General features: G+C 40.3%; 1 protein-coding gene across 1 annotated transcript in view; it reads right to left on the bottom strand.

Annotated features, from left to right (window-relative positions):
- The window catches only part of ADGRL3 (adhesion G protein-coupled receptor L3), a 488,009-nt gene that overhangs the window by 394,646 nt on the left and 78,511 nt on the right, over positions 1 to 14,852 (bottom strand). Inside the window, exon 2 of the mRNA XM_042871027.1 lies at positions 449 to 514. The gene's annotated coding sequence lies outside the window, so the exon portion shown is untranslated. The remainder of the gene's footprint in view (positions 1 to 448; positions 515 to 14,852) is intronic.

Here is a 14,852-nt window from a genome sequence, read left to right as displayed (position 1 = left end):
CCAGTATAGGATACATCACCCCACAGGTGACTTGGTCACCAGAACATCTCACTGCTGCAGTGATGAATGCTGTGCCTCCTGCCATGCTTGCCTGCTGTGCTATAAGGCTGTCTGAGGCAAGCTTGCAAATGCGGAGAGTTCCTAAGCATTTTCCATTAGCACACCTAAACCTTCATTCTCCTCCCCTCTTAGAATTGCTTAACATGTACACATGCTGAAAAATTTCACAGTGTACCATTCTGTATCATTTTACTTCAATATTTTATGTTTTCCTGCTTTTGTCTCCCTGTTCCCTTCCTATAAAAGAATATTCTCAGGAAACTGTGAGTGTGTAACTGAAAATATACACAATCCACATACAGAGACAGTACTGCAGTGACATGATTGAGTGGTTTAATATTTTAGCATGGCTAACAAATAGTAGTAGAGCATAAGATGAAGTAATTACCTTTTCTTGTTCTTCAGGTGCTGAAAATCCATACGCTATTTTTGCAGAGTACTGAATTCAGCATTTCTGGAAACAAAGAGAAAAAATAATTAAAAAAACATTTATACTTGCCCCTGAGGATTTATTAGGCACTCATGAACTTTTTGCTGTACAGAAATTTATAAACTTCCTCTGTAGTAGAGGATGAAGCAATGAACAAATGTTTTTGGACAACAGATTTGCTTTTTGAAAGCCTGTGTACATTTTTTTTTAATCTCTATGCAGCATATCTCTGAATATGAAAACAATAATAGCATGCAACTACCAAAGGCTACCCTTGCCAACCACTTAAAAAAAAAAAAAGAGATATACAGGTAGCAAGCAAATACAGATGCACATATACGAGCATTTCTTCGCTATAACAGACTCCAATGTGATCTTGATAAACTACTGTTACGCTTGAGGATTTATCATATATTTTAGATAGTTTAGATGGCTGTTGCACTTGAAATATCTGGTTTGAAAAGAACATAAATAATAACTGTAAGGATCGCTGTTTTTCAGCAGTTATATGATAAACTTCATCCCCTTATGTTTTCAGTATTTTCTTCTAAGTGTAGTGCTTCACCCTAACTGTAACATTAATTGATAAAAGCATGAAATGCATGGATCCAGGTCAGCCTCCTGTAGGCACTGGGTTTAGTGCAACTATTTACACATTAAACACTGCTCCTTCATAGCTGGGGTTACCACATATGAAACTTTGGTTTTGCCAGAGTCAAGCTGGATGGCATAGGACCCTGGGATGCCACCCAGTTCCATTTAAGCAATTAAAACATAAAAAATCCATGGAAGTGAAACAGCAATGACTTCTCCTGTCCTGTTTGTTTCCAAGAAAAGTTATATAATTTGGAAGAAGCATATTAAAATGGCAAGAAGGTCAACATTTGCAGAGCCCATATACAAAAGGATCCAGCGTTGAGTCCAGTTGTTCCCAAGGATTCATGAATAGCAGCTGGTCCCTGAGACTTTCCTTACTGGGACAGCTCTCCCCCTGCTCCTTCCCTTGCTGTCGTCCCTACACCACAGCCAGGCCAGCCCATAGCCTAAGAAATCTGTAGGCCAAAAAAGCAGCCCAAAGGCTCTGGTTTTAACACAGCTGACCCAGAATGGTCCTGCTTTAATCTTCAATGCCCCAAAGAGAATTGCTTTTCACCCCAGTAGTATACATACTTTGAGAGATAGTCCTGTGGGAGCAGGAAAGAGAAGGAGCTCGTACTGCTGAGGCACCAGTCCCCAGTGCATAATTAATCTTATTTACGTACTAAAGGAGCAATCACTTGCTTTCAGTAACCCTGGAATTCAGACAAGTAAATTAAAACTTAAAACAAGGCCTGAGAGTCCAGCACACATGCCACTTTCTGAATGATTTCTCTATAATAGGCACGAATGGATGCTCTGGAAGAAAGAAAGAGACCTTTTCCAGGTCCATCTGTCAGCAAAACTGCCTCTGTAAGCAATAAACAGGTTTTGTGCCATCTAAGAAATTTACAGACAAACTCAGGGTAGGACTGGCTATTATTTCTCATTGTACAAATGAAAAACTCCCCAGATGTTAGCTGTTTGCAGCCTTGGATTTTGATCAAATATACACAGTTACAGTAAAAAAAAACACAACAGTTTCAGAAGTGTAGAGCAGACCAGGCAACACCTCGTGAGGGCATTCATATGCTTTACTTCGAGGAAAAGTCCCATTTGTTTGGACTATTCTGCTTGTATTTTATAGCAAAAACTCCACCTTACTCTGAGAAGCTTTTGGAAAATAACCAAATTGATGGCAGCAGTATGGAGCAGAAATGGTGGTTTCCCTAGGCTGACAAAGTTAATGTTTGTTACCCATTACCTTGCAACAGCTTTTTAAATGAAATTAAGATGAGATCTTTGTTTCATTTATGAGACCCTGGATTTAACTTCTGCTTGGAGCATAAAGGGCTAGAGATAGCACAACTTATAGTGGTTTATGGCTCTACTGTGCCATTTTAAGGATGCAGTACATGCTCTCCTCCCAGCTTACCATTATTTTATCATAATGTGAGCATACTGGCTGGTAAATCTTTCTTGGTTTCCCTCCCCAAATGCCAAATGTATAACCTTGAATTGGCCTCTGCCATATGCTATTTTTATGCAGATTTCAAATGTAATTTGGGGAATTCTTGCTCTTATTTTAATCACAGAAGGGAATAATATATGGATTTCAGCACAGCAAAGATTTTGCAAAATACTTGCTAGAGAGACAGAACTGACTAGCAGTAGGTGCACAGCAGGAACTACAGGAATTTAGTTAGCTGATGTCCTAAAACATAGAATAAATGTATTAAGGGAGGTGTAGCTTCATTTGTGACTCCCTATTAAAGTTCACCGTCTCGCAGCACCTGTCCCCTACGCAACAGGAGATCGCTTTAGTTTTCTTCCACTGTGCTCCACACCACTTTGCTAACCTGATTCACCCTGAAACCACCAGCACCGAGTGACGCATCCGCCCGCACAGGCCATGGGCGGTGTGCGCTCAGCCTCACTAGATGCCAAAAGAAGGGCAATTAATCTGCAAGCCAGCGCGCTGCTCAACCTCCGTGCCAAAACAGAAGCTGCTATTAGGGAGAGCAACGATAAACACTGTCTGTTCAGCTACAGCAACGGCTGGGAAGAGAATCCATCGAGAGGGGATGGCTCACCCTTGAGCTGCTGTATTGCTGCAAAGCCAAATGCCCAGGCAGCCATTAACTCTAATGGCACAGGGACCTGCAGAAAGCCACACCAAGGTTTAGACATCTGACAGGAAGCTGGGGAAGTAGTACCAAACACCCCATTTCTGCCTCATTTCAAGTGCAAGAGCAAGCAGCCAGCATGGTGCTTTGGGAGATGGAAATCCCATGTGGAGCAGCACGGCATCAGTCCACCAACATCTTGCATCAGTCCTATGAAACAAAATCAGAAACTTTCACCTATAGTGGCTTAATTAACACACAACTTACAGATCCTTCTAAATCCTGCACACTGCCATCCTCCATTATCAGGCTTTTTTGATGAAAGTGATTAAAGCTAACAATTATAATTTGTGTTAGAGAAGCCCCTAGAGGCAGTAGGTAGGCTCAGACTCCATTGTTTGCAGAACACAGTGCAAAGAAATCTCCCTCCTGGAGAACTCATCCTCCGAGAAGACAAGGCAATCAAGGAACAGCAGAAAGAAAAAGCAGTTGTTCAAGGTCAAAGAGCCACTGGAGGAGCTGGAACAAAACCATGCCCTCAACTGTTCAGCCACAGCCCTGTTCATGCTGACTCTCCAGTACTAAGTCAACCAACTAATACATTTTATTCGTCAAGCGTCAAAAGCAGACCAAGTGAATCATAGCGTTCCAACATTCTGTGTTGGAAAAACTAACCATGACAGAAAAAAATAAGATCTAAGTGGATTTCACAAATGTAAGATGGTCAAAAGAGCTCCTTGCTTTGCTAAAATGCTAAGTCTATACAAAAGAACATTTTCCGTCTCCCAGACTCTCTTCCCCCTGCAATATCCTCTTGGACCTAAGCAGAGATCAGCTGCAAAAAAACAGCCTGTACTGACTGCCCCATGCCTTTTTCTTGGTATATGCTCCATCTGAAATCATGCTTTTTCAGAACAAGAATTGTCTATACATCCCTAGAACATGACTATCCCACAATGTAACCAGATAAAAATTCACAGTGTGACAAAGGTGGACAAGTGCCTGCTTTGTGACAAACCAAAGCTGTCACCTACTAATATGACTATGGGTACCATCTGATGGAGGACATCTCTGTGGTTTTCAACATATGGTTTTGACAGGCACACTTCAGAGATGTAGAAAATGTAGTCCCACTGGATGCTACAAGCTTAGATCATCCTGACCTAAGATGCAAGGGAGATGGAGCACCAGCTTTTGCCCATCTCTCAGCATGTACTCCCTTCCACCTTCCAAATAAATGCTTCCTATACTTTTTGTGCACATTACTGACAAATCGATCCTTCTTTATTCTTCCATCAATGCTTTCAACATATGATTGCTCAAGCAACCTTCCCCATCTTGCAATTTCTTAAGGCATGGTCAATCTCGATATGCATAATTATAATTGCAAATGGATCATTTTATCTTGTACTCTTCTGTTTTAATGGGATTATGTGCAGTCAAATCTCTAAGGTAACATTCAAAGTCAAAACCTACTATGTCATTCATGTGTGTTTTAGATACTTAAAAATATTAATATGCAACCAGTGATATTATCAAAGGTTAAGATTTCTAACTACCCAAGCCAGTTACGACACCATAAATCTGAAACAGTTTTCACTGATCACTAGAAAAATCTTTCAAAGACAGTAAAACTGGAATTTATCAGAACTTCTTGCCATACAATTACTCTCAAAGAGAGTGCTCTCGTTATGCTCTGTACTGTGAAAGTACAAAGTACTAGTGTGTAAAGTGAGAGAAGCTTTTAGTCTTTGCAAACAACTTTAGTGCATAAAATATTAAAAGCAATGCTAAACTAATCTTTGGCAAGAATTACAAGCAATTTGGTGCAACCCGTATTATGAATTCCTTTGGTTTATCATTTAAAAAACATTAGAGTCTACCATTATAGTTGTGTATCACAGTGCTGTACATTACATTAACCTCTATAATTTTCTAGCGTGGTATATTGCAGTAACACAAATTAGACTATCTGGCAAAAAGGCTTAAAAAGATGCAATATTTAAAATCAGCAGACAGGAAAGCTCTTTGCTCCTTCCTGCCAAAGACAGCAAGAGAGAGTCCAGTCCTCCTTTCCTCAAAGCAAATGGTAAAATCCCATTAATTTCCACTGGAACTGACAGATCCAAAGCATCTGGGAAAGGATTCAGCCTAAATACATCACAGACATAACAGATGAATGATTTGGGGTAGAGGGGTCACCTGCTCTCATTTTAACACTTCTGTGTAACAGGAACAGAGCAGGTCATTTCTGCATGCTTGAAAATGCTTTGCGGGCTTTCAGTAGGATTTTCCCTTCACTAATTTTTGCTTCCTATCCCCATTTTCTTATTCTTCATATGCCTAATATCTTTAAAATCTGAGTGCAGAAGAAGGTAAAGCCCTACCCTTAATACCATTGCAGAGCCCATATAGATGATCCTATAACTAATAGGAAAATATTTACATTTCATATACTCTGGAACAATCACATCCCTTCCACTAAGAAAACAAACTGCAGCTAAATTATGCATTATCTGTAAGTCTTCATAGCAAGGCAACTATTTCAGGTAAGATAAACAATCACAATAAAACACTCATCATGTTCATAAATTACTCTAACTTCCAAGATTAAATTTGTTCACTCACAAATATATCTAGCAACCGAAAGATGAATTTGATTTTGTAACAGTTTCTTGAAGATTTTTTTTTTCCTCTCTGGGACAAGAAAGAGACAAAAAAAAATGATTAAAAGAAGAGAAATGGAACATTGCCTACTGTTGGGACCACAGCTCTTACCCATGGCATGCTGGATTTGTGCTTCTGCTCTGCATTGTGCAAAACACATACTTCAGCTTCATGTTCCCCCCCCTACGAGGCCACTGGGACATTGCTCTCCTTCCAATGTAACTACCTGGCTGCCTTCCCTCATTTTCCACTTCTAACCTATCAAACAGAACCTGAGAAAACTCCATCCAAATCCATACGCTTCTGTAAAATATATTGAGCTTGTGGATAAAAAGGTCAGCTTCATTTTGTCTCAACTGACTCCAGCTCCCAGTTGTGGGGGCTGTAGGGACAGATGGCTGCTGGGTTAAGCGAGATTTTTGTGTGTCTTTGGAGCAGAAAGCAGCCATTCTTTCATGCTGGCTTCCCAGGGATTTTTCCAAGCAATATACTGTTCTCAAGTGGTTTTAGAAGCAAGCAACCAGGCCCTGGTACTAGAAGGTCCAGTAGGTTCTCTGCAACAGTAATTCATTTAATCTGAGAGGAGGAGGGAGCCTGGGGTCCTGTCAATTCTAATCCTGGGTATATGTGCCACAGCTGGATTTCTTCAAGTCTGGGCTGTTACACTGGCACACCACTGACCAAAGTCTTCTGTTTCATCTAAATTCCAAGCAAAAACCTTAGGAGATAAACCCGATTAATCCTAATTAAAATGAGAATCAAGGAAATGACACAGTCTGTTGAATCTACTTGATGAATCAAAAGCCTCCCTCATTTCTATGTTAATTGTCTTTCTACAAATGTGCAATACTTTCATGTGCACAGAATAATGTTTGCATATTTGTCTTCACTTGGAGCATCACTGGCCAGATGTTAGAAAGCACTCAGAAAGCCCTTCTGCTCAGGCAACACAGAAGTACCTAAATGGATGCTGAGTGGTTCTCAGACTTCTCTTAGGACAGACCAGACTCTGCACCCAGGGCAGAACAGAACCATCACACTCCCAGCCCAGAAATGAAGCAGAGGTCTGCTAGAAAGAAGGCAAGCAGTAACCAGTGGTTTATAGAGGTCAATCTGTCAATGCAAAATGTGAGTGTGAGCCTGGAAAAAAGACATGCAGCCAGCCTACACCCAGAGCATCTCATGTGCAAGGTGTCCCATGATCACCTGGGAGGAAATATGAATGAATTCAGTTGAACCAAGATAAACCAACTACAGCCCTCCTTTCTCTTTTCACAAGACTTGTAATGCTAAGATGAAATACCATTGCCTGATTTTTTATAAAAAGGCTACTTTCACATAACACACACATTTGGAAAAACAATAAACACGCAAAGATATCCTTGAAGAAATACAGAACAAACCCCTTCAAAGACAGCTCACCTTAGGATATGAATGATTTGCGGAGGAATGGACGCTACATAATGCTAACATCAGCAAACTAAGGGATGGGATGCATTTGCCACGTCCAATTTCTATTCAGTCGAAATTGAACACTGTCTTAAGCTGGGGGGGCCAAAACTAACTTAAGAAAACTGGTAAGGGAAACTGGATGAAATCCAGAATCTGCTGCCTTACTTGCTTAGACAACATTTATTATGGTTAAGTTTTATTATACAGTAGTAAAAAATTACAAGGCAACATCCTGTGCTATTTCCCACTGGGACAAATGATACAGATGTACTATTAAATCTCAAAACCAGCACCGGTCTGCCAGGCTACATTCCATTTGTGTCTTTATAATGTGCCAATAGGCTGACATTTATGCCTTCTGATGGTAAAGCTATTTATATTATAGATATTTAAATGTGCCATAAAATGCTTAGCACTACACAAGCCTAGAACCCTTCCAGTCCTTACCAAAACAACACATACAAAGAAAAAATCCTACCAGACACCAGTATCCAAACTTTGGAGATATAAGCTCTATCTTTTCTATGCCAAGTCAGAATTCTGAGGGTTTCTTTAAACAACCATATAAAAGAGAGTTAAAACAATCTTTCTGCTGTGCAAACATTCATAAACATATTTAGATTTAGTTTTGTTTCATAGATTTTTGTCCTTTTCTAAAGCAGCATTCTTCAAAACCAAAATCATAGGTTTTGTGATCTGTTGGGTGACAGGAGATGCTGAACACCTAAGCAAAACTGCAGACCAGCAGGCAACCCAATCCTAACACTTGTAACCTTCAAAAAGGAGCTGCAAGTCACCTATCCAAGCTCTATATTGCTGTTATCTACAACAGGGGAGTCCCCCACTGAAGTCCATCAATGCCTGCAGCCCAAAGACATCCTGGGCTTTGCGATATACTGGTGAATAGATGGTCCTACAGGGATCCCATTGAACTTGATACAGAGCACACAGTCACTACCGGCCAAAGACTAGACATAAACTAAGACACAACGTCAGCATCACCACTGGCACCAAAGATTTGGAGGGAATCAAGTCTCACGATGCCTGGTTAAAATGAGATTTCTCTTGGTATCTACCAGTGTCTTTGATAAAGCCAACCTTGTGAGAAATCTCGACAAAACACCCACGGTTTCTGTTAGTAAATGGCCCGTTTCTGAGAAACGCCAAGATAAAAACATGCAGACTAGCATACTATAATCTTCGCAGTCCCATCAATGGTCTCTCCATCACACTAGCACTAAATTTCATGAACCAGAAACAAAGCAAACGGCTCTTAGAAATACAGGTCAGAAAACCAGACTCAGCAACAGAGAAATTCATTTTCGGAGCTAGGTGGTGGAATTAAAAAGTCCACCCACGGCCAGAAGTAGACCCAGGTCACTGGAAGTAAGGCGTGGGGGTATATAAACACCAACGTACAAAGGTTTGGGTCAGAAAACAAAGCAGCCGACCTCTCCATGCCCCAAGGCTGCTGTTGAGATATTTCTTGCACGTATCAAGTTCCTTAAGACTGAAAGATAAGCAGACAAAAACAGAGGAGGAATTGGGAAATATGCAGCCTGGGAGAACAAGCTGGAAGGAGGGCTACACGCTCTAGTTGCTATCCCCCCAAGAAACTGGTACGCAAGGATAAGTTACAAACATGCCAGCTCAATAGCTAACTGCAGGGATCACATCTTGAAATGATTAGGGTTGAAGTAATGGCCACTGATACTTCAGGGGCTAATTAAAAAAAAAAAAAAAAAAAAGAAAACTTTCATAAGAAAGTTACCATACAAAACAAGTCCCGCATATTTTTTTTTTCTCCACAAACAGCTTCAAAGCCTAATGCATTAGAAATGCAACTGCATCAGGCATATCCCATGCTCAAGCTCCAAGCAGGAAAAAGCCAGGCAGAGCCACTTCATTACAGTGCTTACAATCAAAATGAGACAGAAAGTGGCTGCTTCTCCACTCCGGCAAGTTTTTAATTGCACCTAGAAATTACCTTCTACTTTAAATTTCATTCTGAAATAGTGCCTAATAGAGGCTGCTCAAGATGAGTTTTCCACACTTCTAAATAATTATTATTAATATGACACTAACATACCTCACCAGAATTTTAAGCCACCTAAAGCATCTTTTAAAGATGTTTTTATCATTAAACTTCACATCCAATGTGAATAAAAGCAAAATTATCTTGACCTTTTAATTCTGAGTGGTTCACCCATCACAGTTCCTTCTTCATAAGAAGACCCATCACCTTTTCTATTTTAGTGACATTGGTAAACATCTTCTGAAGCACAAAGGAAGACCTTCCCACATCAGTGTGATTAACTCACACACATGCAGGACCTTAGATGATATTAATATCCAACACAAAACTAAAGGTTATTAACTGACTGCATTGTCTAAAGGCAATGTCCAATCTACAAGTCCCAGAGTGGCCAGGTTTCCATGAGCATCTTCCATGACCTTTAAACGAGCTTTTACGAGTGCATTTTATGAGCTTTGCAACCTGTCAAGGAAAATACTGAATGCAGCCCTGAACCCAAAGTAGTACCACTTTGGGGGCAACAGCAAATCACAGGCTTTGGGAATCCTGTGCTGTGATGGAAGTGAGAGCTTATAAAGTAGAAAAGCTATTAAAAGATGTGCACTGGCTTTTCTGTCATCACTGTTTACACTGACAGAATGGGAGATGTGAGTAATATCCATCCACGTGAGTCACATGGGCTGTAACTCTTCATCCCAAAGAGTGACAATCTTCATCTTAACTAATGGAGACTTCTCTGCAAATACTCTCAAAAATTCAATCATCCAAACATCCACCACTCCAATCAAGAGAGAAGTCTCCTAGCTAACAATGAAGACTTAAAAGAAAAAAATGTTTCCTTCTTCCCCTGAAGTAGAAGGTAACCTCAAAGGAAAGGCTCAAGGAAAGTGCACAGTCATGCCTTGACTTTCTCAAATTTTCTTTCCATTTTCTAAGGCACAAGGCATCCCAGAAGTGTTAAAGCTCTGTAAATGCAGCTAATTTGGACACTAATGGGATTCAACAAGAGACATAGCATGAAGAAACCCTTTTAGGAAAATTCCAGAAGCAGCTCCCCAGCTAGTGTGCAATAGGGATGTTCAAATACCTGATTTTCTGTGAAGTGAAATACATGCATATGAATAAGAGACATATAAAGAGATCTCTGGCTACAGCTATTTTGGAACTGATTTCAACTGTCTTTGGTTTATTATATCAGACAACATGATGTCATCAGAAGCCTTTCAATGCCTTTTAAGACCTTTTCCAGTTACTCCTAAATTATTAGGTGAGAATATGTGTGTGCGTGTGGTATTCCTTTATTTCTGCAACCAAGTGATAAACTGCAGTGCCACAAGATAAATTGCATTCAGTTTACAAATCTGACCTCCTCACTTGAACTCTGCTTGCTAATCCATTTCAGCTGGGACTATTCCTAATATGCCACACTTCCCAACAGCTTTCAAACAGCTGTAGGGGCTTTTTGTGTGTGTATGTGTGTTACGTTTTAAAATGGATTTTGCATTAAAAATATTTTTTTCTTTGCACCATAAAGTGGAACAGATTAGAAACAGAGAGACAATCCACCTGGCTCTGGTGGTCTGCAATCGCTCCAGCTTCCAGCCACACAGGACACCAGTCCACTTCACCAATGCCATCGGGGTCTCTGCTTTCCATGGTTTTCATTAAGCACTTTTCTAGCACGCAGAGCCTGTGGTTCACAAGATGTCACACCTTCCATCTGTAAACAGGGTGATTTATAGTAGAGCTATTTGAACAGCTGCCCTGGCTCCTAGGAGCACTGGGATCGAGTATCAGACACATCTCAAGCCAAAAGGGAGCAAGTACTGCTGGAGGTGCTCCATGTTTCTGATGGGGGCACTCACACCTCGAAGAGGGTTCCTAACAATGTCTGCCACACAGCTGCAATCCCATTCAAGTTCTTCTCAGCAACCAGCAATCTCTCTGCAAGTGTTTTCATGAAGGTTTGGAGCCCCACACCCAGTTTTCACATGCATCACCCTTCCCCCTTGGGTGAGGCATCAATGGCCCTATCGCACAAAGAGTGCTGTTGTGACCTGTGCAATTTCTGCCATGTCATTTCTATCATCCTCCCTTCTCAAGAAAATCACTGCAATTTCTGGAATTACGAACAAATACGCTGGCTCTTGCATTGTGATATTAAAAGGGTAACCAAGAATCAAATCAATTTACTTTTCTACTTCAAAGCAGATAACCCTGCATTTTAATTGTCATTGGTACCCAGAGGTAGTACATAACCAGCTCTCACTAACCGATTTTCTCTGTGTATTTGAGAAGGTCACTGATCTTCAACAACTTTAATTTTTTTTTTTAATTTTTTTTTTTTTTTTTTTACTAAATTTTCTCACTTGGTTTCACACTACATTTTTTTTTAAAAGGTAAACTATAAACTTTTGTTTGCAGTTAGCCAGCATAAACAAATCATCTCTCAAATACTTACTACAATTTTTCACAGAAAGGACAAGAATAAGTGTTATAATAACTTGCTTAAATATCCGTGACAGAAGAGTCCTTCTGCTGCAAAGCTGCTGCTTGCATTTGACACACCTGAGCAAATAGCAAAAATGCCCCTTTCTCAGCTGCTTCTTGCATCTCAGGCAAGATGGATGCTTCTTTTCTTTCATTCAGTTTATGAGTACATTTACTGTCCATCGTAATGCCTGAGAGCCTCCGACTGCACAATTTAAGCATGAGCTTAACTCTTTGTATGCTCTAAAATGCCAGCATTCACCAGCATATGCTGTCATGCCATCTTTATTAACAATATAATACTTAAAATTGTGTTACTGCTGCAACAAGTGAGATGAGCCGGCCCCTTCTCAGCTTCCAACAACTGAGGAGTATCATCAGCAACTGCAAAAATAGCATGGATGGAAAATTAAGGATATACTGAATGGCTCTGCTTTACTGGAGCATGACTGCATTTTTCCAAAAGCAGCTCAAGTGCATCAGATATATAAGCATAACTGGCTTAAGCAATTAGGTCTACATTTGTTATGAACTGCAATCAAATATTCATTTCTTTTTGCAATGTCATCAGTAGTCTGACACAAGCAAAAGCAAATTAAGATGCAAAGAAGTACATCAGGTAAGCATACACTTCTTTAGAAGGAGCTAAATTACTTGGTCATTTATATTAGAGAGACATACTGCATGAGGTGGTGGTAAGAAAAACCTATTCTAGCAACTTGCAAAGACACTGGTTTCAGGGAAAACAGCTTTTGTGTGGTGGTCCATGAAAATGCATGCATCAACACACAAGGTGACATTTCTGTACCCACAGTAAGCCCACATTACAGATGCTTTCAGCTTCTAGAAAACTGCGCTCATTTGGAGTTGATAGTTAGGGTTTGGCTGTCTTCTAGGCATGTTGGTTTTGGCAGACGTGTTTTTCCTCAAGTCACATAAATGAATAATCCCTGCTGATTTTTTTTTTTTCTTTTCCTTTAAAAGGGATTTTAAAAAGCATATTTTTCTTAGGTGCTTCTTTGAGGAGGCTTTGCACAAACAGGTCTCAATGGATACCACAGTTTCACTCATAGCTGGCTTCTTTTAGAACATTAGAGTGAGATCGTGGTCTCAAAATGACAAGCTCTGCTCAGGCTTTAGTTAATCTGGAAGCAGCAGCACCCAGCTCAATTTTTCTAAGTGTTACTACTGACAGAGGCTAACCAAAGGGGGAGCAGGGATTTTACTAATGGTTTGACCTGAGAAAAAGGAGGCAGATCTCCAGTAATGAGAACAAAAAAAAGCTTTGAATTTCTCTTCTTTTTGCATGAATCATTACAGAGGTCATTTGGCCAAAAAGCATCAGCTGCTGAACATCACAGAGAAAGTTCTGACTATCCCAATCCTTGCTGGTGCTTTCTCATTAATATGAAGTAGTATAAGCAGAGAAGCATTGTTCTAAACATCTTACGAGTGTAAGAACATTGGTCAAAAAAACATCAAATGAATGACAAAGGGGAACACAATCATTTAAACAGCATGAAAAAAGCAGTGGTAGCCATTTAGCAGAATATCGAGAGGCAATGTTTTGATTCAGTATTGGATTTATCAATAAAAACATCACTTTGAGGAAATCTTTTCTATCTGATTATGGTTGGTTTGTTGTGGGTTCCCCCTCCCCTCTAACCATCTGTACACAGACAAAGGAAAATAATCAAAAGAAAAAGAAGTCCCTGTGTCTCAGTGATGCATGCTGCCATGGCTGGTGCTGCTGAGTGTGGCTCACATGCACTGAAACAAAAGTCAGGCCCTTCATACAGGCAGAATCATTAGGTTTTTTACTATGAGGGTGGTGAGGCATTGGCACAGGTTGCCCAGAGAAGTGGTAGATGTCCCACCGCTGGAGACACTCAAGATCAGGCCAGATGGGGCTCTGAGCATCCTGATGTAGCTGTAGGTGACCCTGTTCATCATCGTGGCGTTGGACTAGACAGCCTTTTAGGGTTCCTTCCAACTCAAACAACTCTATGATCAAAATCAGTGAAAATTATAGTAAAACACTATCGACCCAAAAAAGATTAGCAAACTCAGTACAGCTTTCGATGCCAACCACTGATCCACGCAGGACAGCTCAGAGGGCCATGCCAGCTGAAGCACAACTCTCCTTAAAAGGCAGCCCACACACAAACCTGAGCAGCATCCAGCATCATGAGTAATGTCCACCACCCTCAAATTGCAATTAATCAGGTACTTGCCAGCTGGGATCTCCCAGAATGCTTATCAGAACGCTCACTTCTATTCCCACGTCTGGAACAAGAGACTCAAGTAAGCACTGCATAAGGTTCAAAATCCGATAGGCATTGGTCTGAACCAGAATATCAGCAATCCCTCACGGCCAAGCTATATTTATCATGTTCAATTTGAACCTCTGTCAGGAGTTCTGCAGCCCTTGGTGCTACGTAAACCCTGAGCTCTGGGTGGTCCCAGATCAGAAATATGAGATACTGTTTGCAGAAGTCAAACCCTTGTTCAGCACCAGCAACAAAAGGACTTCTTTGTAACTCCTATCTTCACAACCTCTTCTCCTTCCACTTCAGACCATATTTCTATTATTCACATGGTATCAGCAGAGCAGGCAAAAAGAAAAAAAAAGTTGGATCTGAAGTAGTAAATAAAATGTAGTATATAAGTGAAGTTGCCAGGAAGGTGTGTTTTTGCTGAGCAGTATCAGAGAAATAAATTATAAAGAAATGTAACTGCTGCCTATTAAGAGACAGATTTATACGATAGCTAAAGCTTTCATAGTTTATGAAACAATGTCTAATAAAATGGCACAGCTATGATTTAGTAAGGTGTTTAAATTCATCGTTACATATATTTTGTATTTCAGACTGGTCTTCACTCCCAAGCCATATATTGGCTTTGCCTGATATACACATTTTTTTTTTGCATATGTAATGAGCTTATCAGCTTCCAGTAGAAAAGGCAATTTCAGCGCTATCTCCTCCTAAGGTTTGCACTTAAATATGCCAGATGA

This window comes from Lagopus leucura, unplaced genomic scaffold (genome assembly GCF_019238085.1).
Source record: "Lagopus leucura isolate 7727_CA_CO unplaced genomic scaffold, USGS_WTPT01 Super-Scaffold_100004, whole genome shotgun sequence".
In the NCBI taxonomy this organism is placed as follows: Eukaryota; Metazoa; Chordata; class Aves; order Galliformes; family Phasianidae; genus Lagopus; species Lagopus leucura.
The sequence above is the reverse complement of the archived record's forward strand: the minus strand, read 5'-3'. Positions and strand labels throughout refer to the sequence as shown.